The following is a 22,490-nucleotide window of genomic DNA, read 5'->3' on the forward strand; positions in this document are numbered from 1 at the left end:
GTGTTTTTATTCCGATCAATATACAATTTATGTGCATAAGTTGCTACTGCGTGCCCTTATTTATAACATAGTAGAAGTTTGCTTTCGCAACTTGGAATTATTTAATTGAATCTCGATTAATGTGACTGCTTTTTATCTCTCACAGATTGGCACACGAGAGAGCGAGCAATACTACATCTTATTAAATGATTAAATCAATTGCACTTGATGTACTTTTCCTGAGAGATCAATTCTCAAGATAATCAGTTTAATTAGTTTAATGCAAATTATACATATTTCAATAATTTGCTAATTTGCATCAAATAATGGTCATATAGAAATTTCACATGCGCTGTTTATGTATAAGTTCGTCGTTTCACTGTTCAAAGCGACATCTATTTCAGGGTAATAAATAAAAACTCAACCCTGACCCTCAATTTCTACTACATACTATAATAGTAGTAGTAGTAGTAGTAGTAAAAAAAGTATAATAGTAGTAGAAAACTATGCTTCAGCGTCTTCAACAATACGATGTTTGATCAATGGACTGTGCCTAACAATAGACACTTCAAACCTCGACCTCAGGGGGGCCGGTTGGCCAGCGAGGGTTATGTTTTGACACCCCCAGCGCATTTGAAAGGAGTTCATGCGTATGGTCATTTGTCAAATTGTCAGTTTTGAGGGAAGTTGCGACAGTTGGTCACATTTATCAATTCTTTTACAAAGGTTCACAGTTGGACAAGGAAGAAAAAATATAACAAAAGGTATTTTGTTGGTGGATGCAACAACAAACTGACCAAATGGAAAAATAAAATAAATAGCTCAAATATAAAGAGGAAGATTGAAAAATTGTAGATTGTGAAACCAGTTGCTTTTAGGTATGATATTTGTTTATAATTATTATTATTATTTATTTTATTAGACACCAACGGTGTACAACACAGAGTACATTATAATAACGATATTATTTAAATGCAATTTCTTATATTTAGCAGCTTGAAATAAGGTAGCTGTATTATTTATACAATTGAGGAAATGATACATATCTATACAGACTTCATCGCAGAATTGGCAAACACAATTAGCAGAAACATCTAGATGAAAACGTTTGTCTTTACATAACAGAAAATGATAACCATGGAAAGAGTATCTCGTAAAAACACATCGATCTTTACAATAAGGTAGCCACCATGAGTTCTTGTTTGTCATAGCTGGGGTACTGTAAAAATTAGGGTGAATATTTTGTTTTTTATGCATCATATTATCCAAGAATTTAATATAAAAAGGTGTGTCTGACAGGGAGAATTTTGTCTTTAAGTCATTTACAAAATAATCAGTCTCAACTAGCTCATATACAAATCTTGATTTCATTCTCTTATCAACACATAAGGTTTTCTTAAAAAATCTTGACTTAGCACATTCAAGATTATTTAAGTCTTTTAAAGTCAAGTATTTCCAGACAGCTTCAATACCATATGAGGCAACAGGAGAAAATAGCTAAATCAAATAATTTTTTGGCTGTAACAATAGAACTTTTTGACAAATTTTTAATTTTGCCTCTATTAGCAAATATTGAGGCTTTAACTCTCTTATCGATATGTTTACTAAAACATACACCTGCAGTTTGTTTATAATTATACCATTTAAAAAGTATTTATTCAGTTTTCAGCCCAAAAAGTAATTAAAATTAATTTTCCCTCCTCTTCTATCCTAAATCCCAATGTTAAATCAATACCAGCAGTTTACTCACCTCTTATTTTTAACAGCCCTTAAATTTCAATCATTTCGCACTGGAAAAGACAAAAAAGGTTTGAAATCCAGAACTAGAAGATGGAAAGTACGATTTTCATTAATATATCCTGTTTATTCAATGATGACTTTCACCTGAAAAATTGGGTTGCTGTCTTTCTGCTGTGCATGGCACGTGCCGAAAGAACCTAATCGTGGTTCAGCCCAAAAATACTATATATTGATAAAGAAAAATGGTCAAAATAAGGTTAAGAGAGGACGTATAATATTTATAGAAAAATATGAGTAAATAATTTCTTTACGAGTCTTTGTCTTGAGATAGGCATAAATAACGACGCTCACCTGAGATTAAATATGAGATCACCGTCCGGCAATAAAAGTCTAAAAGTCGTCATCATTTATTTCAACTGCTGATGTTCACTCCAAACAGCATGTAATTTGGTGCATATCATTAAAATTTATTCCCTGTAATTACAGAGACGGTGCGCACATTCACGCTGACAGAGATAGACATTTCAATACCCGGATGTTACACGTTAACCTGTTGTTTGTGGCGTTGCATTTTAAATGCACGTGTGTATGTCTGTCTCTGTTCTCTGTGTGTTGTGTATGCGCAGGAATTAACGCTCTCGCTCGGCTGTTGAAGCGCGCTATGGTTTTCTAACAACTCGGCGCGACCATTTAACCGCGTGTAAACTATTAATTAGCGTCTCGCTACAGACTTTCACGACAACTCGCGGCTATTAGCATCTTTACATCGGTACTAATTTTCGAATGAAACGCCGTTTGCTCAACGCAAAGTTCACAAAACTTTGACGATGCTCGCTATTATACAAATTAACCCTCTAAAAGAAGTTTGCTGAAAGGACGAATTTATTTAATTTGATAAATAATTAAACTGCGGGGAACCTATAAAATTGAGTGATTTAGTTTTGTAACAAGGAGGTTTTATTCACAATCGGTTTGAATAAATCCATATTCGAAATTTCACCATCTATAGTTACAGCGTCTCCCGTAGTTAGGTTTTTAGAGTCGCTTAGCTAAAACCACCTTTTATGCCATCCCTGTTATTGTGCAGCCATTAAAAGATCCCCATAATATCAAAGAGATTGTTAGCAATTTCTTTTTTTAACACTTAGGCCACAACTACCTTCAAATGACCCTCCCTAAATACGAAACCCTGATTCCATACTCCTCCCCTTCCCGCCATTTTTAGGGTGTCTACTTTTTTGGTGATATTCCCACTATAGTCACAGTTGAAACTCACTCTTTTCCGTAGAAATAGAATTATATAACCTCTGCTAAACACATCCCGTGGGCTATGAGCTCAACGCCGGGTAATAAAAACACTGTCAAGCAGTTTGAACTCAATTTCTGCAAAATTTTGCAAAATTGAGGTCCACCTAAAATCATCTCTACACTACTAATTTAACTTGAGCACCTAACTTTCTAATTTTAATTATTTAATTACTTAGTTTTAATCAATAAGTAACCGCGCATGTATTAGATTAAGGCTATATATCAACACGATATCTATTTTGCATGGAAAAGCCATGTCATAACGAAGAGACCTTGTTCTTGACATGGTTGAACCATGATGTACAGTTGACATAAGTTTCAAACTCAAACCTGACATGGGTGTACCATATTTCATACTCTATAACATACCTGGCACGTGTCATAAGAATATTTAGGTCATAAAATGATATGGAACATCCGGGTCAATCTCGTTATGACATATGGATGTCCCCTTTTCACAATGTATACGTGTATATACAATCCAACCGCTTGCGTTGTTGGTGGAGGAATCCTTGGATTCAGATGACCTACAGGATGAACTTCACCTCATTTGCACCAATTGACGACGCAAAAGATCCAAGCGGCGGAAGTGTATGCCCTGAAGCTGGAGCGGAAACGGTGTTGCTGCTGCTGCTAGTTTAGTTGATGGGAATTTTGACAAATTTTCAGCAGAGCTTGTGATTGACCTAGATTGATAGTTTTGCCAGCAGTGCAGACAGCAACATTATTGATCACTGCTGCCCTGACAGCTATTAAAAATGAAAATTATGAATTTTAGAAAAGTGAAAAATTGTACATCTGGCTCCTGTTGAAAACGATTGTAAATCTTCGCCCTGTGAAAATTGATGATTTAATTCCTTTATAATATAAAGAGGCAAGATAGTAAAAATGGACAGCAGTTATACAGCAAAAAGTATTTACAAAGAGGAAAGAGTAAATCTAAATGACAGGAAATAGATGTTTCTTTGTCCATTCGAAAGAAGAAAGTCTAGCCAATAGCTAAAATCTGTAAGAAATGAACGGAAGCTTGACACTGATCGTTATAAATGAGAATTTTGGTAAGAGGATAGAAGGAGTATACCTGATATGAGTTTCCTATGCCCTGGGGATTTTTGTATGGGTGTAAACATGAAGGCAAAGAATTGGAAGTTTATGTTATTGTAGTGAATGACTTGGAAAAGGGAGAAAATATCGTGCAATCCCTCATTGCCAGGGCGTGGAGTGCAATATGCATGACTATTGGAGAAAGGTTCACTTTTATAAAGTGACCAATCAGGGTAACAGATATTATAAAGACCATGCACCCTATTGATGAAAAGTTCCACCAATGGGATCTCTAGCAAAATTAGTGGCAAGTTCCATAAATCTAGGACAACGCCCAGAACGACGAGCACAGCGGATAACTTCTATATAGTTTTCTTGCTTGCCAAAGGTTCCATTGTCAGTGAGACACACAGGGGGGGGGGGGGGACAACGCAGGTATAACAGGTGCAACCACAAAAGGACCTAGTTCCAGTACAAGTAAAGTTTTTTGTCATTGAGATACAACGTTTTTTCAACGCTTGTCAAAGCTAAATGACAGGAAATGGCTGTTTCTTTGTCCATTCGAAAGAAGAAAGTCAAGCCAATAGCTAAAATCTGTAAGAAATGAACGGAAGCTTGGAACTCACCATTATAAATGAGAATTTTTGTAAAAAGATAGGAGGAGTGTATACCTGGGATGAGTTTCCTATATGCCCTGGGGATTTTTGTATGGGTGTAAACACAAAACATAAAGGCAAAGAATTATGGACGTTTGTGATATTGTAGTGAATGGTTATAGCCAATCAGGGAGAAAATGAAACAAAATCCATGCACCCCGCATTGATTGAGGGCGTGGCTAGTCCATATAGAAAGCCACCCTGAGCAAGGCAGCTATAAATAACTATTTCAAGCTAGAGAACTTTAAAAAGAAAGGAGAATTTTCAGAAGTGCTTGTGATTGACCTATATAGATTGATGTTTTGCCAGCTGTGCAGACAGCAACATTTATCACTGACAGCTATTAAAAATGAAAATTAATGAATTTTAGAAAAGTGAAAAATTGTACATCTGGCTCCTGCTGAAAACGATTTTAAATCTTCGCCCTGTGAAAATTGATGATTTAATTCCTTTATAATATAAAGAGGCAAGATAGTAAAAATGGACAGTAGCGGCACAGTAAAAAAGGAACAAAGAGGGAAGAGTAAAAAGGAAATAAAAGAGAGACAAAGTAGAGCTCCTCCTGGAAGGAACCCTTTCTTTCAGTACAAAAATGTCCGCGGAGATTTTTTAGTTTAATTCAACGCACAACTCAGGTGCTGGCATACCGCAAACATGGACTTAAACACGCACAAAACAGAGAAACAGGAATGTAATTTGTAAATATATATTAATGAATAAACATTATTTGCCTTATCTTTCGCGGTGCATGGAGAATTTTTTATCTTATGATTTTTACCTAATTATGTTAATATAATTATAACTTCACTTTTGTTTCAAATTTTGATGGATTTCCCTATTCTTGTATACCATTGAATTAGGAAGGACGGTAGATTAAGAATGGCAGTTTCCACGCAATGCCCGCATGGTGCGGTGGCTTCGGCTTGAGCGAAAAGGGTTCTACAGTGAAAGACACTGCGGGGGTAATAAATAACAACACGTTCATTACAGCATTAGAGCTGCTAAGTCATGTTCAAAGCATTATCGCCTGCCGAGGCCAGCCGCGTATTGTGATCACCCTGTATGAGGTCTGCTCCATCACTTTTATAACACGTCTGCTGCTTTCTGCTCACTACTTTTTCACAATCGGCTCGGAAAACCGCACCAATTAATGAGGTGGTCGGCGGCCGGCGAGAGTCTCAAAGAGCCAGCTCGCAGCAGCTGTTGATCCGCGTTCTCTATACTTTATATATAAAGGGGGGAATGAAAGGGGCTTACTATGTTTATTTACGTCAAGTTGTGTGAAAATGCGCTCTCCTGCCGTGACTGACACATATTCAAATTTGACCTGAAGGGTGTCCGTCTGCGAAAACTTGATCTCCACCGCTGGGATGCCAACATTATTTAATTTGTGCGTACAGCTTCAATCTTTCTCTTTGCCAGCTGCAGAGAATTAAATAGGATTCCTAAAACCATTTCGGTCGTGAAGATTTTGTCAGAGAGGAAAGGCTTCCTCGGTGTGTAGCGAGCTGTTTATTTTTAAATAATTCTCATAATTCTATTTCTAATGAAAGGAGAGAGTTTCAGTTGTGGCCAGTGGCAATCGCAACAAAAGAGTCAACACCCTATATATGGCGGGAAGGGGAGGAGTATGCCATCAGGGTATTGTGTTTAGGGAGGGTCTTTTGAAGGTAGTTGTGGCCTTCTCAAGCGGTCAAAGCCACAACCAACTGTGACAAGTGTGTAAGAAAGACGAACTTCCAACGCAACACCCTCATCCGAGGGTGTTTACCCTGCGTGCACAAATTTAGGCTGCGAAGCAAAAGGTGGCGCACTGCTTCACATTTTAAAAATTAGCTTGCTGGTCAGATTTTCCCTTCACAGCTGACCGCTTTTGTGTGCTTTGACAATAATAATGTATTAACTGGCACGATGCTGGGGGTGCGTGAAAAATCACAAGTTAGCCGCTCTTGGATACTTGTCCACAAAAATCGAAAATCATAAGCGCTGGAAAAGCGCTCACCAGTTCTTTATTAAAATCGATTTTAAGAAGGTATAGCAATCATATGAAACGATAATTGAGTGTACGTTTATTTATATTTCTTTTTCGTAGGAAAAGGTTTTGTCCAGACTCACAAAATTTTGTATAATAATAGTCCTCAATATTTGCGCAATCTTGTAACAACAATGCATGATGTCGATTTTTTGGGTAGGTCACGGGCGCATCGAATGCGACTTCGGGCCCCCTTTGTCAGTGTAACAGTGCCTGAGCAGTGCTTCCAAGTCATTTGTTATCGCCTGTGGAACAACCTGTCGCCGAATCTGTGTATGAATGGGAACTCAAGTGCATTCAAACAAAAACTGAGCCAAACATTTCTTGCCAAATACTGATATGATAGACTGATTTTACTATTCCCTCTGTTATCAAATACAAAAAAATGCTTTGTTATATTTTTGTTAAGTTCTGGATGTGGATGTATGGGGCACAGTTGCCCTGCTGATCCGTAATAAACCAAAATTTGAATCTATATCAAAATATAGTTTTTCACGATTCTACGATGATTGGATTAACGTATTTTGTTTTTCAGCACGTCAAAAGAAACCTTTTTAAGTGAAGAATGAACGCTAGCAGGATTGAGTCTAATATCGCAGCGAAAGTGCCTTAAAATGAAATTTATTACTAAAGTTTCGAACACTAATAATTAGGGCTTAAACAACTGGTGTATCCGTATTTTGTTCCCAAGTTATTTTTATTCAATTAAATTATAGAAACGTACTAATACTTAAGCCAGGCATGTACAAGAAATTAATAACATATTGAGCGGCAAGAAATACGGAACGTCTATTAAAAAATAAATTCTGGCTCCATTCAAAAATATGTTTTCAATAGCCAACAATTACATATGGTATCAAATTTCCAATACGTTGGACATGGATAAATAAAAATAGTGAGAAAGAACACGCTGAATAACAAGCATTGTAAAATGTGCTTGGCAAAGCTGCTTTTCGCAGCACGTTGATGCCGCGGCGGCGGCGGTCCCCTGGCTTTTCTGTAAAGCGGCGAGGCGTGTGATGTTTGAAGCTGTCTCCTCCATGATGCCCCGCTGTCACTGCTCTGTCGTTTCTACTTTACTGATGACACAGGCGGAATAATCTTCTTTATTTCGACAGCCCTTTTAGAAATCTTACACGCCCGTTCTGTGAACTGCGGCGGTGCGACAGCAAGCGCTGCTGATGTGAGTGAGATAATCTCGCCGCACAATCGCATTTCCAATCCAAGACGTGGCGAAAACGAACTCAAAACGGAATCAACCCCGTCAACGAAAGGGGAAAATTTGAAGATTCAGCTGGAATTCTCTAAATTCGATAGGTGCATGGGGGAAATTTTGGTGGCAAAAAAATCTCTCTCATTTACATATCCGTTGTGTCAAAATAGTGCCGGCTTAAAAGCTGTTTTGACTTGTCAAATATTAAGCATCTAATCCTTTTATTTAGTAGCAGCTCCCCGGGGGCCGTTGGATTGCGGCGAAAATTAAACTGGCCGCCGAGCCAGTAAGTGCATTTATTTCACGGGCTGAAATAAGCCCTTGAGACGGGTGCTACTGGAAGAAGAGACAAAAAAAAGTAAATTATTACAAGGCCCATGCACCAGGGGTGACGAGCGTGAGCAAACAAAAAATCTTATTAGTGACAACCATGACCAACAGGGCTCTTGTAATATCATTCTGCTCGGCTACGTCCACGAAATAAATTTACACCCTTGTTTTTGTCGCTCACTCGCCGCGTGTGTGTGCGTAAAAAAGGGATGGATTTGATGCTTTAGGAAGTTTATATAGGACCTCCGCGGCTAAATTGAGTGCAGCCGTGAGTGCAAGACAAATAATATTTAATGATGGTTTTAAAATACAATAGCAGCCGGTTTTGAAATTTCTGTTGCCAAGTTGTTGAAGGGGAAAGAGTTTTTTAGGGTTGGGAAGTTTTGTCGTTGCTCAAAATTAAGAAGAAACTTTGCTTCTCATTTTTCTGAACCATATGTAGATCGTGACTTTTTTCGCGGGAAAACCTTCTCGAGCAACCCAAACCAATAAGACAAGTATAAAATTGAAAACTGTATAGGAAAACTGTTATGGAAAATGCCAATGGAAGTATAGACCTATAAAAGACGATTGATTGATTTCCATACTATTAGGTAAATTAATAATAATATTTGGAAGGTAAATAAGTCGGGAAATATAAAAGTAAAATAATAACACGCTCTCGTACCATACAGTAGCTTATACATATATATATTTCGGCCTTGCTTTACTTTCTATACCACCTAAAAATAATTCATTGTCACAGTATGTATTGTTAGTTTCTAATAATTTTGAGTCAGCAATTGTTGGTCACGTACCGTCCAACCACCTATATTCACATATGTATTTCAGAATGACAACTAAAAATAGAAACCATCAACAACAGGTTTGTATAACAATGCGTGGGACAAAAACAGCATTTTATGTCCTCTATGCGCGCACCTGTGCAGCTATCGTGATTTTGCAGGGTTTATTTCCATTGCACCTTCGGTATATTGTGAGCTGTTTATTTGTCAGTGGTATTTCATCAGAATTGCCCTGTTCAATTATAGTTTCGACTGTTGGTTGCAGCTCCTCTCGTTCCGTCTGCGGGAAGGCTCTAGGAAAAATAAAATATAATTACATTTCCAAGCATTTTAGCACAAGAATAAACCAAAATGGACTTCAATTTAAATGCCAGTACCCTGACAAGTGGAGTATTAATGCAGCGCATCTTTGTAATTTCCCCCAAACTATATGTTTTCATGTGCTCCTCCCTGCACTCGAAGAATGAGGAGGAGGCAGTTGTACGCGAGCCGCCAAGTGAAATGCAGACGTTATTTTAATAAACCCCGAGTGCCAACAAATTGGAGTAGTTTGTATTTTTCCCTAGATCTCTCTTTTGTAGCTATAATTGCAAGTTAGACTTAGGATTTAAAATTTACGTAAAGCTCCTCTTTTGGCGCTGCCCTTCAGGCAGTGTTGGAGGACCGAGGACACAACCATCCTCCCCAGTGCGAAGGACTTGGTTAGTGTCCGGATTGCGTCGTCGAGACCCGACGAACCCAAGCTTAAGTTAGTGAACTCGCTGCCGCCCCACGGGAGTGCGGCACGCGGTCCAAAAAGGCCAAATCCGGCAAGCACCAAGAGTGCTAACCGGCGTAGCGCACCTAACACAAGTCCCGAACCCTAGACCGGGCCGTGCGTTACATTAATTGGGAATTGAACCCTCACCGCAGAAAAGCCTTTGTATGGACCCTACTTATATAATACCCATCGACAAGGGGGGGGGCGGAGTTGAGGGGCGGGGGGGGGGTCCGGGCCCGAGAGGTTTTTTGCCGCCGTCCCATAGGGGCCCGCCCCTTCGATGCGAGCGGCCTCTCTATGCTCCCGTGTAAAAAAATCGCCAAAACGGGGCCGATCGGGCCGAAACCCGGATGGCCGACAGAGGGTCACTAAACTTCCAAACGCGGAAACAACGGAGAAACCCGAGATTTCTGCCATAGGCGAATTTAAAAAAAAATAAAACCAAAAGAGGCATTTTCGAGGGTCTTTCCGGGGCAGCGGGGGGTGCGAGGGGGATGGGGGGTTGAAACTGGCGACATCGGCTGCAGAATTTGACCCCGGATTTAACGAACACCGGTTTTGGCCCGCAACTCCCATAGGAGCCGAGATATAAAATTCCAAAGTCCGAAAAACGTGGTTTGGACAATAAATTTTTTTTTGAGGAGCCCCCGCAAAGTCCCAATACGTCCGACGGCCCGCCGCGACCTCTCATTCGAAAGAAGCTGCAATTAGCTTCATTTTGATGTGCGAGTTTGTCATCCTGCTTGAACCGCGCGGAAGGTGGAAGGGCCGAAAGGGTCAAAAACAGGCAAAAGTCGAAACTCCCATAAGGTTAACACGGCCCGAGACATGGAAAGCTAAAAATCCAAAACCCCATCAAAAATCAATTTTGCCCATCCTAAGACCTCCCAGCGGGTTTTAGGCCTGTGCGACCTCCTCAGGGTCAACGGTGACCCTTCAAAGGTACAAAACGCGATTTTTCGATATTCGCGGCGCCCCCGCGGAGTCCCTATGAGCCCCAGCGCCACCAAACTCGAGATTCGAACAGGCGACGAGTAGACAAAGCCAGCGGTGTGCGGAAAAGATTTTTCCGCCCCATAGCGAAAAAGTTATTAACCGGGCAAATTTGCCCATTTGCTTCCTGAGTACCTTTCGGCAGGCATATATATTATATATATTTTTGGTTCATACCATGCTTGCTGTTTGCTGTGTTACGTTCAGAAAATAGATTTTTGTCTAGAATTCTGTAAATTCTTACATAGGCTGCTGTTCCTTGAAAAATTCTTAAAAGTGCGAGTAAATTTAAATTTATTATGGTGATAATTTAAAGGGAAGTTCTAAGTTCCTAAATTATTTGATATTTCCAGAATAATTGGTAAAAATCGTTGAAATGTTTTTTTTATATAAGTACAAACAGTTAAAACTGAAGACAATCAAATAAATTAAGATTTTGAACATACTGCGGATGCCTCGCCTCCTTACACTATACTTTGTCCAGCGAGTTGCTCCATGCCGGCAAGCGACGCCTCGGCTGCCGGGACCTCCGATACATAGAGGCGGTGTTCAACGTTCGAGCCATATATAGAAAAGGCATCTGTTCATCCTTTGTGTAGTACTCGTAGTATTTAATCCATAATTAAGACTGAAAAGATTACATAATAAAGAATCACAAAGGAATGTCATTATTGAAACAATTAATTTACGCATTAAAATGCGAGTCGAGAATACAAATTTTCACCTACATAGAATATGGCAGGCGTGGACCTTAGTTGGAGCGCCGAAGGCGCGACCTACCGCCAAAGTTGCGCCTCCGGCCGAAACCCGGCGAGGCCCAAGAGTTAAGCCCGCAAGCCCCTAGGAGCCTCGCGGCGCCCCCGCGACCGAGCCGCTTCCCAATATGCTCGCGGGTTAAAAAATCGCCGAATCGGCGCCGATCGGCGCACAACTCGAAACACCGACGGCCGGCGCCGCCAGAACGAGGATCCGCAGGTCGAAACCACCGCAGCCGCCATAGGGCAATTTAAAAAAAAATATAAACTTTTGACTGTTTTTTAGGGGTTCTTCGCCCCCACGGGGGTTGCAGGGGGTGCTGGGGGGCGGAGAACGGTTGAATCCAACGCACAATTTTGCGACGAGTTCAGCGAACACCGGTTACGCCATCTAGCACGAACGGGGCCGGAGATATGAATTTTTAAAGGCAAAACATCGCGCGCCATGACAATCCAAAATGGTGGTTTTTTGGGACTGGCGGGGGCTGTATGGCACCGATCGCGGATTTTTCGGCGTCAAAAATTCAGCCTCAACGCCTCCGGTCTGCTGACACCGAGTTTTTCAAAATTTAACCATTTTTGAGTCCGCGGCGCCATTTTTGCCAAAAAAGTCAAATTTTCAAAAATTTTTTAACCACGACCCGAGGTTTTCCCGGATATGCTCCATTTGAGCTAGGTATCGAGCATAGATCGTTTTGTTCGAGTTTTATCAAAATTGTACTCTCGGTTTGATTTTTCAGGTAGTTCGAGAATAAAAATATTAACTATCACAGATATTTCCCAGAATTGTGAAAAATCGTTGAAAAGTTTTTTGATATAAGTACGAACAGTTAAAACTCAAGACTATTAAAAAAATTAAGATTTTTAACATACTGCGGATGCCTCCGCCTCCTTTCACTACTTTGTCCAGCGAGTTTGTGGCTCCCAGCTCCCAGCCAGCAATCGCCGGCAATCGACGCCTCGCCCGCCGAGACCTTCGATACATGAGGGTGCGTCTCCCCTGTGTATACTTCTTATTGGTTCAAAAAATGTCTGCCTCTTTGTAGTTTTATCACAGTAGAAGGTGGGATGCCAGTACAGGAGAACAAGATTCTTTAGGGTAGTTCAAGTATTTGGAAATTGTCAACATTATCACACAAATCGTGGAAAGACGTAGCAATCAAACATCCGAATTTTTATAAAATTCTTTTAAAGACGTCGATTTAATTATAAAGACGTTTCAGCCAAATGATAACTTCAGGGGTTAGTCAATACAATATCACACATTCATACTTATCAATACACAAAAAGGGCGTTCGACATGAACGTTGGACTTCATTCAGAGTCTTGCACTTTAACGTTTCCCGTCTACCCGAGCTACTTTTTACAATGAACCATGAGCAACTTTCCCTGCCCTGAAAAAGTTGTGGGTCAAAAGTAAGCTCATATTTTGCGACCTTTTCCCAGAAATCGATTTTTCAGGGTGATAGACCCCTCCCAGCAAGCAAAGCCTCGCCAGGGTGTTATAATATTGTTAACATAGTGGCGACTCCATTGTCCCAGCATTGACGGCACTACCCCCCCCCCTTGACTTAAACGCTATAGGGCAAAGATCTGACTAGCCTGGATATATCCTGCGCTTGCGCGCGAGGAGACAACATCTTAAATGCCAGATTCTTACGTCGTCGGGCTGACCCGTGATTGCGCGAAAAAGTTAATCAGTTTCTGTATGAACATGGTGCATAACAATATTTCAACGATCGTCAACGCAGGCGTGACATTGCTCAGTGTGGTATATAAATTTCATCAGAATTCAATCAGCATTCCTGTTTCTATTGAATATTTATGCCACAAATTTGTTATAAAATTAATTAAAAAATTATATGGATCTCAGTTTTTTGGTATCGATTTTATTATATTGTTTCATCAAAAAATTCAAATTAAATCCACTAATGAATTATTCAGCACCGAGATAAAATCATTATGCAATCTCTATATATTGATATAATCAATATACAGATTGATTTACATTTTTTTTTTAGAATTTTATTTATTTGAAAAAAACATTACAAGTCCAGCCAATTCAAGACGAATTGACGGCTGGTGCTCGTTCAGCTGCTGCATCGCAGCAGCTATTTAGCAAAAATCAAAGTGCAACAACATTTTTGTATTTACAAAGTAGTGTGTTAAAAACAATAGTAATTAGATATTTTATTATTAATCTAAGGCAAACACCTAGTATGCAATTTGCATTGCAGTTGTGTGTCACAGATGTGCCTACCATTACATGTAAACTTTGGAATACATGATATATATATGTTTCACAAGTCTCGCGACAAAATTTGCATTTACAATTATTTTGCCTAATTAGTCGACTATTTTTAGACTGTTTCTAAGAGCAAATTAGTCGGTTTTAGACGGTTTTTGTCAATTTAGACGGTTTTATTTTTCATTGTTTCCTTCCTGTTTTATTAAATATATTTCACACAAATTCATGTTTAACTTCACGTATTATATCGTATTGCTCAGAGCCAATTTACAGATGAATTTAGTTTAACAATTAATTGAAAAGGATAATCACTGCGGTATAGATGAGTTTTACGTTCAATCGAGCAGTGTGTCATTAGAAAATAATGGTCGATTTGGACGGATCTTAAGACATTGAAAACTTGCAGTGATTTAATTTTGTTATAGGAAATGGAGATATTCCATACTTTGAGCCCCGGCAGATATGGTTATTATAGAAAAATTGAATTCCTAGAATCAAAGTCGGACTGCAGCTTTGGATTGCGTCGAGAAATCTCCTGAAAATTGCCCTACCCGAGCGAGTTTTTTTACCATGAGCAACTTTCCCTGCCCTGGAAAAGTTGTGGGTCAAAAGTAAAGCTCATATTTTGCGACCTTTTCCCAGAAATCGATTTTTCAGGGTGATAGACCCCTTTAATTTTTTTAAGTACACAGTCGTCAAATCGCCCGAGAAATTCTGTGCAAGCAAATTTTCAGAATGGCAGTTTGTTGGCAACCAAAGTTTGACGTTTTGAAATCGGCTCGAATCCGTTCTCTGAAGCACTTTACCTTCAATTAGAAAATGTGCCCGTGTGGGAATCCATCCGAAGGTTGATTCCTACCCTCAGGCTCTTACCCTGACATGGCCTAGAGGGTCAGATTGCGAAAAAAGCCCGAAATTGTCAAGGGTGGTGTAATTTCACTGGGGTTTGACCCATCACAGCTTAAGTTTATTTGTTTTGAATATTTTTCACGGCATAAAAAATTGTGTTTTTGGAAAATTGTGCATGCCAAACTTGACTATTTAGACGGTTTTAGACGATTTTAGTTGTGGTTTAAATTGCTTAAAATTGCATGATTCGTGCTCATTTAAACTGAAGCTTAGAAAAAAATAGTCAATCGTCTAAAATTCACAGCCCTAATTGATTCTTTTTTGGCAAGAGGTGCTAGGCAGGGAAACACGGTGAAGTATTTACCTTATACTTATTTTGATTGGGTGCTGGTCTCTGTTACATGTAGGCTAGTCACAATCAGGGCTTTGACAGGGAAGAGAGAGGGCTGAACTGCTTGGCGTCCCATCTACGAATCTCGCTCTCTCCTCGGCTGCTTGCTACAGCTTTCTCAACGGCATCAAGAAGTCGATATATTACCAGTTATTGGTTTACAATAATTTTTTACAATAGCTTCTCCGTCAGGGTATAAATCTACTCTGGCAGCTAAATATGTTAGAAATTCTTTTTAAAAAAAGGTTGATTATTTTCTCCTTAACTTGGGAGGTCCTTTTGAGTTCTTTCTGAAAAAGAGGCCGCCAGTTGCAGGACAGTAAATCACGCTTCTGAAATGACTAACGTGGCGGAAACACTATCGGCGTCAAATGCAGTATTAAATTTTCAGCCCTTCACACAAAAGAAGCAGACCACCAAATTTTACAACATGCTTTGTTCTGCCGGAAAGAAAGGGTAAAGAGTGCGGAGCATCCAACTGTATAAATAAAGTCGGGGCCCAAGGCGAGCGGCCATGTATGAACGCATACAAAAAGCAGGATGATATATAGGCCTGGCGGCTCCCTCATTATGTATAATACCTACGCGCCTTCCTTGATAATACCGTCTAATTAATTATAACAGTGAATTATGCTGTCTATAAGTCGGCTATAAATTTTCTATTACAGCGCAGATGCGTTCTCTTTTCATCCCGCTGCTGCTAACACGTCCGCTGAGTTGAATAAACCGAGTGAAATACCGGCGATTAGTTATGATCCTTGCAACTCGCTCGCTCGCGCGTTATGCTTAATAAATTAACCTGCACTCTTGGCAAATTATTCAGTCGCGACGGCTGAACGTGAATATGAAGCATAAATTCACACACACACACGCACTTTCCGCTCCTTTTCGGTGCTAACGGTGAAGATGAGTGAAAAATGCTCTGGTTGCGTTTAATAAAGTGTATATTCCGGGGCGAGGATGCTGGAATTTTATTTAGAGCGGCAAAGCACAAAAAGAGGAAGAAAAGGGTGCGTGTATTATGGGCCTGCCTGCGTGTGTGTGCTGCGTATAAAACTACTTTATGGAAGTTGATAAAGGAAAGGCAGAATTACGATGTCATAACTTCATCTTAGCGGGTAAAAGGCGTTTTCACATTATTATTTTCACAGCTTGCCCATATAAAGGCGGCGGTATATAAGGGATTTTATCTCGTAAATACTAGGCCGGCACGCGGAAACTGGCTCTGCATCAGCGTCTCGAGTGTGCAGTTCAGCTTCCTCTGAATGTCGAAAAAGAGGTTTCTGCGTTTCGTCAATTATGAGAAATGCCACGAAGCATGAAAAACGATTATAAAACGCCATTAAAATTAAGCAGAGAAAAGTCACTTTTTTAAGAAGGGATTTGAATTAGTAAAAAGCCGGAAACCACCGTATTTTTTAAAGCCGTTTCCCATCTTTCGGCCCATTATTAAGAGCTGTAAAATTTGGTCCCCATAAAGTGGCGAGAGACGCGCAATAAGCCTCATCTCTTTTTTTATATTTTATATTGGCCAGAGAGCGTTTCCCCTCTCCAGGGCTGTGGTGTATATGACTTGATGATGGGCTCTTTTGATGTGAGACCGCCATGTCATATAAATAAGTATGGAAGATTTCTAGCCACAGGCTCTTTCCTACTTAAGAGACCTCCCTTGTTGTTGATGATGATGATGGTGCTCTGCTAAAAAGATATCAATCAAAATCTGCGCGCGCTGCTCGCTCACTGGCTTCTTAAAAGCAGAGAGCGGCTTCTCAATTTGCAGCCGGGCCGCCAAAATAATAATAAAAAGCAAGCCGGGCGCAATAAAAGTGACATCATAAATTAATGTTTTATTATGCATTAAGGGCGAGAGGCGGACGCATTAATTTTGTAATAAATTGACTCTGACACCCGAACCGCTGAAAATTGCGAAGCGGCTCCGCCCCAGTAGCGGAAACAAGAGGAGCATCTAAAATTTGCTCAGATAAAACTTCTCAAATAATTCCGTGACTCCATTTTTTTCTTGAAATATTCGTTATGGCGGTTTTGTTGATGCATTGAGCTCTGCCTTAATGACTTATTCAATAAGTCACTAACAAAACACACAAAGAGAATTTTGACCTCAATGGTTGTTTTGACAGAATCAAACAATATTTTCCAATGTCTAGAGGAGTTGTTACTCGTAGAAAGACCCTAATAAATCATAGATCCTAAAATAGGGCATAAATCACACAAAAAATTGTCAATTTTTTTCTAGGGCAATCCTGTCAAGATTTGGGTCATTTCTCATTCAACAAACATGCCGCACACACTCTCTCTTGCATTGTAAAACTTCATAAAACTCGCCAAACAGAGAGAGATCTGTTTAGCTTTCATACGTGCACTCCACCCGCCTCTAGTTCACAGCCCCATCATATAAAGTTAGTTTCATTCCTTCGTGATAATATGGGGCTACAGCGCTATAGGGTTAATTAAATTTTACAATCGAGACGGGCGCCTCAATTTTTAATCAAGGGGAAAAGGTTGCGTCCTTTTGGCAGCCTGAAATTGGGGTGTATTTATGAGTCTCCTACGGGGTATTGTATTTGGAAAATTATTACTGTTGAATTTTTGAATGAATAGTCTCTTTGAGAAACTTTCTGAGAAAATCTGTCAGAAAAGCCGCACTCTCTTTCTTTGGTTAGTTTCTAGAAAAGAAAGCATTTAATTTATGGTGCTCAGAGACTTTTGTGTTGTTAAGAAATATTTTTTAAATAAAGGAAGGAAGAATAACAGTCAGCGTCAAACCATGGCTGACTGATTCGCTTTTTGTAACAGATATTAGTTCTGGAATCTTGAATGAGCTGTTTAATATTTTCATAAAATTTGTCCACTTCTAAATAGCTACAATATTGTCTTTTAAATTACTCTTATATGCTGACACACGGGGAAGCGATAAGTGAACAGGTAATGGAGGGCTCAGCCATTCAGCTGGGCATATTCAAGTTGGCGCTTGCGTCGGGTTCTACCTTTCTGGCAAATCTCACCGTTGATAAAGTGCTGGCAGCAAGCGGCCCGGACCTCGTGGACCTCTTCGACCCTCTGGTTACCAGCAAAATCTTGGGTTTGAACACATGCTTTATAATCTTTTCAGGCCCCTCCAGCAAAGTGTGAGCGGTTTGATTTCAGCTCCACCAGTAGAAGCCTTTTTTCCACAAATTCAATTATGGTTGTGACCCATCCACCGTGGTTCAACTTCTTCAAATCAAAAAATTCAAGAGCACAGTCGAATCACCATTCAATGAATTTTCTCTTTTTTTAGCTTTGTGCAACTGCATTATGATAGAAATAAAAATGATTGGTATCTACTCACTCTGTCACTCCTCACTCCTGCGCACTTTTATCAACATGCAGTTGTCAACAGGAATATTTTTACTGCGTGCGAATTCTCGATGCCGGCCAATTTCAATTCGCAAACCGTTATTTGCAGATTCCAAACTTTCATTCTCTAGCTGCAACTTCTTCACCTCCTGTTTTTTCTTTTCTCTCGATCTTTTCACTGCTTCGTTGTTCTTCGTGCGAGAAGTTTGGATCACTTGCAGGGCGGACCTGAATGCAGACGACATCAGAGAACTTGTCATCAAAAATGTTAGGTTTTTTCTGTAAAACAATACATATAACACATTATATATTTTTTTATTTTTTTTTTGCTCTTTTTATCCCTGTCCGAGGACCGGAGGACCGGGAAGGGCGCGCACTGCACTAGCACGAATGCTGAAACCCGGGTCCCAATAACACCGCGAGCGGATAACATGGGCGCACCAGGCCGCACAGGGACCCAGCCCACCGAAGGGCCACTTGCCTCCGCACCGAGGACTGCATTGAAACACTAGACATTCGTCCCGTGAAGCCAAATCACGCACGCTGGAAAGGTGCAAAGCAGCCCGTTGAGCAATTTGAGCATTTCGAGTCACTAAACTAACCACTTTTTGCCATCTCTCACATTTTGGGTAGCCAGTATTAGATCTCCGAACTGCTCAAATACCTCTCATTGCTTTGACACTCCTGAGAGTGCCTTAACAATGCGAGCCAACGGCTAAATATATATATACAGTATATATTATTTATAAATTAAACACAAAATCTTATAGAATGAAAGTTTAAAGGATGAAGTTTATAACGCAATGAGGATGAAGCTCATTTTATTCATATGTGAAAGTTTAATTATCCTTGCAAGAGTGCATGAAAGATCAGACTTTTAAAATCACTTTGTCGTCGCCGCAGTTTGCCAATATTGGATATTGCCTCCGGGAACCACATGCAGGATTAAAACACACGCTTCAAAGCTTCCGATCAGACTTTTCCGGGGCTAGAGATCAAAGCGCGTGAATTCGAAATTGAAAAATCACACCCACAGCACCAGAAACTTTAATTCCGTCTGCAATTTGAGCGCTGCTGGGGCCAAACAAAGAGATTTTTTGACAAGCGGCAACAAACGCCCCACTGGCTTCACCGCACTTTATTACAGGCTCTATTATTTTATCTTTGTTGACGCAATGTTGACGGGCCGCGAGCAAATAATGCAAGCTGTGTGTTTGAAAAACATCAGTCCTGTTGCGTGATGGCAGCCAGAGATTTTCGAAAGCACAGCGGCGCACGCACCCCCCTCATTCCACTTTAATGCCTAAATTGCCCTCATGCTCTTGTGTTGTGTACACTCGAGCTGTCAATTCGCGTTCCCACAATGCTCCTGAAGTGCGATGTCGAAGTGCAGCTGTTTATTGTCAATTAGCACGCACACGCATTGCTCGCTGGAAACAGAAGGTTTTCGCCTGCCAGTCTTGCCTGTCACTCAACGCGCCGCCACGCTGAATCGTCGGGAAGAATTCGTGAAATTAGTTTCAAGTGCTTTCTGAGAACAGCAGACAGCTCAATTTTCAGGGGGAAAATTGTTGCTTAAAACAACATTTTGTGTCCCTTTACTTTAATAAGCCAAACTTTTCCCGTATCTTGTAAGAAGGATTTTTTCATGATTGATGTAGTTTGTGAGAAATTAAGTTAAATCATCACACAACTTATTTGTGAGAGTTATATCATGAAATTTAAAACTCAAATTCTGACTTCTAAACCACCTCAATTTATCTAATTGTATTAGGTGTCATAATATAAACATCAACATTTTTTCCAGAAGGGTTTGCATTTAACGATAACAATTATTGTTTTTGTACCTGTCTATAGAAGCAAAAGTACTTACACGATATTAACTTTAAAGAACAATTTATTTTTTGATTTTATTATTTCAATCCAATTAATAAAAATACAATTTATTTTATTATACATCAATTACTGGCTTGCACAACATTATATTGAGCATAATTACCCCACCATCATCTGTTGGGAATGCCCCTAAAATGCCAAAAATATTCTCCGTCAGAGCACTCAACAAATTAAAAAAATTCGCCAACTCGCCACTAATTGGTTTTCGCACCTTTCCAGTGGCTTTTTAGGGGCAATTGTCTGACATTTAAAAAAAACCCTAACTGTGTAGGGAAGCAAAAAAATGGTCACCGCATGTGCCCATGTTCCCCTGTGGCTACTCGAGCTCCATGTTATCCGCACAGTGGAGTTTCGGTGTTATTGTGCTGTGGAGCAAGGGCAGGGGCGCGTGAAGAATGAGGACACTCCTGAGTAAGGGCGGGGGGCTAATCTATGAGAAGTTTGAACTGAGATGCTATTACTGGAGGGGTGAAATGGCTTAATCTTTTCATAGGGTGAGATGCAATGACGAGGAGGAGCCACCTGCGCGAGGAGACAATGCTATAAAAACCCGAACGAAGGATGGAACAAGGAGAAGTGTTGTCCGCATGCATGCGCACCAAGAACGTGTTCCAGTGCCTAGTTGGAATGTTTCCGGGTTTTGCGGGCGTTCAAATGTCAAAATCTGGGAATTTTTGAGTAACTTCATAACTTTGCTCAGGGTAGTCCTAGAACAAAAATTTAAAAAAACCCGTGAACTCGTCTCAACAAGGCAAACAACTTTTGCATTGACCTCAAAGTGGTAGGTCAAAGGTCAAGGTCTTAATTTTGGATTTTAAACTCAAATTTGAAAATTAACATATTGAAATTTTTTATTTTTTTCATAGCCGCATTTTGTAGAGCAAAAATAATTGAGCTAAAAACATTAAAATTTGGAATGGCGTTTTTCCTCATTTTTCTAATAACAAATGAAAACTTCGAAAACCCTTGTTTTTCGAGGTTGGTAAAAAACGATGATTGATGATTGACTAAATCTCGACTTCTAGTCATCCGAATTTCAAAAACCGCATACCGTTAGACTCCTCTCGACGTCCCTAAGTGCACTAAAGGGGTATGAGACCCACCAACCCCCAACCCCCTTTCAACCCCCTCAAAAACGTGAAATTTATAATTTTTCGTCTGTTTCAACTCCTTTGCACGACGTTGACGCGTAATTGTCTTCTTCAAACCAATTTAGATACTTAGTTCAATTCAAATCGAGTAAAACGGTGCTTAATTTTTGTTAATAGGACCCCCACAATCCGAGATTCGGTTGCACAAAGACGGATGCAAAAACATCCTTGATGAGCACCAAATCTCGAATTCTGCACTACAAATCTCGTCGCAATTATAAAATAAACCGCACACCACTCAAATTGCCCTGACGTCCCTTTCGGGATTTAAGGGTGCAATCCCATTCAACCCCTAATACACACCCCACCCCAAGCGCGGTTTATTTTTGTATTCATTTTTGTGCGGAAAAGTGTAATATTTAACCACTTCTGAGACACTGACAACAGAAATGGAGACCCCAAATATCCATATTTGATATTTGGCTTTTAGCTTCCCAGAAACATCAACCCATTTATGCAGAATTCGAGATTTGGTGCTCATCAAGCATTTTATGGCATCCATCTCGATAAAAAAAACATTGTCCACCCGAATCTCAGGTTGTGGTGCTCCTATTAACAAAAATTAAGTACCGTTTGACTCGATTTGAAGTGAACTAAGTAACTAAATTGGTTTTAAGAAGACAATTACTCGTCAACGTCGGTGCTAAGGTGTTGAAACGGACGAAAAAATGCTAAATTTCCCGTTTTTGAGGGGGTTAAAAGGGGGTTGGGAGTTGGTGGGTTTTATACCCCTTAAGTGCACTTAGGGACGTCGAGAGGAGTCTAACGGTATGCGGATTTTGAAATTCGGATGACTAGAAGTCGAGATTTGATCAATTATCGTTTTTTACCAACTTCGAAAAACAAGGGTTTTCATTTTTTATTAAAAAAATGAGGAAAAACGCTATTCCAAATTTTAACATTTTTAGCTTAATTATTTTTTCTCTACAAAATGGCTATGAAAAAAAATAAAAAATTTCAAAATGTTCATTTTCAAATTTGAGTTTAAGTTTAAAATCCAAAA

Source organism: Cloeon dipterum, chromosome 1 (genome assembly GCF_949628265.1).
Source record: "Cloeon dipterum chromosome 1, ieCloDipt1.1, whole genome shotgun sequence".
NCBI lineage: Eukaryota > Metazoa > Arthropoda > Insecta > Ephemeroptera > Baetidae > Cloeon > Cloeon dipterum.